The sequence below is a fragment of the Melanotaenia boesemani genome, chromosome 7 (genome assembly GCF_017639745.1).
Source record: "Melanotaenia boesemani isolate fMelBoe1 chromosome 7, fMelBoe1.pri, whole genome shotgun sequence".
NCBI classification, from domain to species: Eukaryota; Metazoa; Chordata; class Actinopteri; order Atheriniformes; family Melanotaeniidae; genus Melanotaenia; species Melanotaenia boesemani.
The window spans coordinates 26,376,961-26,381,492 of record NC_055688.1 but is presented as its reverse complement, the minus strand read 5'-3'; the positions used below and the strand labels follow the sequence as shown (position 1 = coordinate 26,381,492).

The window sequence follows — 4,532 nt, the reverse complement described above, 5'->3', positions numbered from 1 at the left end:
CATCCACTTTGACTTTGATTGATTAAATGAATCAGAATCTTAGAATTGTTTTATTTTGTCAAATAGATTTTAATGAAAACATCACCACACAGATTGCCTTTGCATCATGCATTTCCAAATGAAATTTTACGAAATGCTTTTTTCTGTCAACATATAAACATGTCTGTTCAAATGAAAAACACTAACCTTTAAAAGTCAACTACCTCTTATCAGACCTTTGTGTCTTTCTGTCAGTGACATAGGCATACAGCTGCCCGGTGTTTGCCCCAAATACCATAAAATAAAAAAATTAAAAAAAAAAATAAAAAAAAAAATAAAAAAATTCAAAGTAGTAATCAGCCAAATGAAGACATTATTTCTTCTTCTGACACACTTCACAGACAAACTTTTTCCCTGTTTTCTTTTTCAGGCAGTTTCGGTGATACCATCGTGGGCACAAGTCACACCCAATCTGTGTTTGACATAGACACAAAATCAACAAAGGAAATAGTTAGGAACATTTTCAATAATAAATCTTGAAAATAAAAACTACCGCAGTTTTTTATCCTTGAGCTTATTACATCTTATGTCATCTTGAAAAAATAATTTTGTTTTTACTGTACTTTCACTATATTTTACTTTTACTTTAATATAAAAACGTGCAAAATAGTTACCCAGTGGGTGTCACCATTCACCAGCCCACAAAGATGGCAAAGTTCAGTCAAGTCGTCTGTATAACAATAAAATAGAAAAAAGAAAAAAATTGTATGAATATTAATTTGTAATAAATGCAATTTTTAGATGAATTGCTTTGGTCTATGGAAAATATATCTTGTTTAAGGACCATGTGTGTAGGGACAGTAAGTATGTATAATATTTTAGCTAAATACCTGTGTTTTCCAGGAGGCAGATCGCAATCTGCTCTCTCATTTCATGTATGGTTTTCACCGAGTTGTCAAATGCAACAGGAAGGCCACTCAGGATGCACTCAGCAAACTGTAAAAGTAAAAGTGCAACAATGAATATATGCATGTGAATAAAAATGGGATGCACGCTGCCATAGACTTATTCTTGGACAAAATTCAGTGTTCATTGAATCAGCATCTAAACCACTCTTACATAATATAGAGAATAAAGTGAGTTACAACATTTAAATGATTTTGGGATTGATTATTTTTTTCATATTCAATTGAACCAAAAAGGTACTTCTGTATTTTAAAATTTTAAACTGCTTATGTGTGAATTTTATGGGTTTTTTTCTCATGACTTACTATATATAATTACACAAATTAATTTTTTTATGTCACACAGGGATCACATGTTTACACTCTTATTTTTGATCATTTTATCAAAGTTCTATACCCCAAAATAACAATTTCACGTTGTCACTGTGGCACAATGCTATTCTCCAATGTCTGCCTTTCTTTTACTGTCCCAATATGTCTTGATCATACTAGCTTCGATGCAGCAGATCTTATGTAACATAATGACATGGTTTTGCCATGAAAAATCAGGAATACATACCTTTAATGCATAGACACCACATGAAGTGGCATCTTTTTGGATTGGGTGACTGACTGTGTCACATTCCCATCTGGATGAATTTAAACCCTTGAGTCTCATGAATGATCTAAATAAAAGGTTGTAAATTAAGTTTAAATTAACTATATGTTCACATATCTTACTGCATTTGGCCATAATATAATTGCTAATAAAAGCGTGTTTACCTGGAAATGTCTTTGCAGTGATTTATTTTGGATGTGCTCTCACCCAATGGATCCAGGAAAAGACTCCTCTTCTCTCCTGGTAACATGACCTGAATATTTAACGACACAACTTAAAATGAAATTCAGGTCATACAAATTTGAAGGACGTTGCGTGATGTAGTCAAGTATATCATTAACTTTTTACCACTAGCATCCAGTGATGGCTCTCATTGACTATCCCTAGGACGTACTTGTATAAAACCGGGTCAATCTGAAAGACAATCAGAAATAAAGAAAAACCAGGGTTGAAACTTTTGTCAAGTTCATACAGATTTCAGTGAGAAAAAATAGAAGATCTTGTACCTTTATCTTTGGTTTTTTCTGTTGCCATATGTTTGTCATTTCAAAGGAGTCAATGACAAATGCCCTTTCTGTGTTTTTGTCATTGAATTTTCTCACCAGCACGGTCAGGTATGCATTTATAACCTGCAGTCAAAAAGTTCTTTAAGTTGAAAGAACAAATGCAGTGAATTTAGAGATCGCAATAATGTTCGACATCTTACCTCACTTTCCAGTTCTCTTTGAGGGGCCGTGTTGAAAATGTCACCAAAAAATAACTTATATGGTCCAATTTTGGACACAAGAACACCACTGTTTTCCCCTTCCCATGCATCTTTCACATCTGTAATCCAATATAAAAATGTTTTTATTTTTTCAGGTAATCTTCTTAAATCAGCTTAGAATCTAATTTGGTTGAAAATGGATCCACAATATCTCAAAACTGTTTTTCTAAGTCAGTTTTGATATTTTCCATGTTTTTGTGTTTATTATTGTTAACCATTCATTAGACACACATTGTTGTATTCATTTCAAAATAAAAAAGTGAACATGTTTGACCATTATGTAGTCCAACCATGACAGCACCTTCATGCTGACATTCATTTTTTCACACTTTAAACAATTACACTCCCCCAATAAGAACCAGTAAATTTAATTTTTGACAACATTTTTAGTTATCTGCTAAATTAATTGCATTAAGGATGTGGTCATAGCTATTAACAAGAGAGTGAAGGTAAAAAATTAAAATCTGTGTCACAAAAACTTGAGACTTGAAATTGTTGTCTTATATCAACTTGATAAACTTACTTTTGACAACTGAGGGATCCAAGGTACAGTTTAGAAAACCAGAGCCTGAAGGATTCGGTCCTGAGGAGGTGGGTGTCACAATGGACACAGGTGTGGCAGGACGGGATGAAGGCTCAGGTTTGTCAGGACGGGATGAAGGCTCAGGTTTGTCAGGATGGGATGAAGGCTCAGGTGTGGCAGGATGGGACGAAGGCCCAGGTGTGGCAGGACGGAATGAAGGCTCAGGTTTGTCAGGATGGGATGAAGGCTCAGGTGTGGCAGGATGGGATGAAGGCTCAGGTGTGGCAGGATGGGATGAAGGCTCAGGTGTGGCAGGATGGGACGAAGGCCCAGGTGTGGCAGGACGGGATGAAGGCTCAGGTTTGTCAGGATGGGATGAAGGCTCAGGTGTGGCAGGATGGGATGAAGGCTCAGGTGTGGCAGGATGGGATGAAGGCTCAGGTGTGGCAGGATGGGACGAAGGCCCAGGTGTGGCAGGACGGGATGAAGGCTCAGGTTTGTCAGGATGGGATGAAGGCTCAGGTGTGGCAGGATGGGATGAAGGCTCAGGTGTGGCAGGATGGGATGAAGGCTCAGGTGTGGCAGGATGGGATGAAGGCTCAGGTGTGGCAGGATGGGACGAAGACACGGGTGGGGCAGGCTGAAGTGAGGAGACCGGTGTAGTGAGCATGGATTCAGACACAGCTGTGGTGAGTGAGACTTCCTTGCACTTCCAGGGCACCCTGGGCTTCTCCTCCTTGTAACACATCAGGTGATCTGTGTTTATTTTAGTTGTGATCACACCTTGGCTGTCCTTCAGATCAACACTTTTTCCACTAATAGACACGATAGTGTAGGGCCCAAGGAATTTTTGGTCCAACTTTCCTCCTTTTTGCCTTTGTCTTCTTGGATTGAGTCGCCACACTTTCATCCCCACATCAAACTTATGGGTGGCTTCAACTTTGCACTTGGTGCTTTTGGGAATACTTTTTGAGGACAACACAGCCTTAATGGCTTCATCCCGTTTAACAATGTTTTCAGTTGCTTCCTCAATAGACAAATTCTCCTCCACACTGTTGTCAACCTTTGAAATACATATGAGTTAATTGAAAATCTTTAAGAATTGTTCTTAATGACGAATTATCTGTGAATGCTTAAATATATTTGTAACTGAACCCTACCCTGTAATCTTCTGGGATTTCAGTTGGATACCTGGCTTCCCTGCCAAACATCATAAAATAGGGAGATAATTTGGTGGTCACCTGACGCTTTGTTCGGAGGCCAAATAAAACAGCATCCAAATGTTTTTCCCACTCCTCTGGTTTACTCTGGACCAGTTTAGAAAGTGCTCTAAATGGAGAATGGATTTAAAAAATTCAAGTTTAAAACAAAATGATGCAGTAAGAAAAATGGTGAATAAAAGCAATTTGAAGTTACGAAATATTTAATAAACATTGAAGGAGAAGTGATAGCCTACCTCTGTATGGTGCCATTCATTCTTTCCACCAACCCATTTGTTTGGGGGTGGTACGGGGCACAAAGGCTTCGCTGAATACCCAGCATTTTGCACACCTTTTTATTGATCTGTATCAGAAAAATAGCCAGAAAACTTGCATAAAGTTAAGTTGTACTATGTGAGATGTTTTATTTAATTTGTCCAAAAACAATGTGAGGTTTGGGTCTGACTTGTGACCAGTTACTTACCTCATTCACAAACTCCTT

At 37.7% G+C, this 4,532-nt stretch overlaps 1 long non-coding RNA gene across 1 annotated transcript; it reads right to left on the bottom strand.

Annotated features, from left to right (window-relative positions):
* Positions 1–277: 277 nt before the first annotated feature.
* Positions 278–1,577, bottom strand: LOC121643488. The gene is made up of 4 exons (XR_006011116.1): positions 1,504–1,577; positions 870–975; positions 654–709; positions 278–451 (listed from the first exon to the last, which is right to left on the bottom strand). It is a non-coding gene; the product is annotated as an uncharacterized LOC121643488 (long non-coding RNA).
* Positions 1,578–4,532: the final 2,955 nt, after the last annotated feature.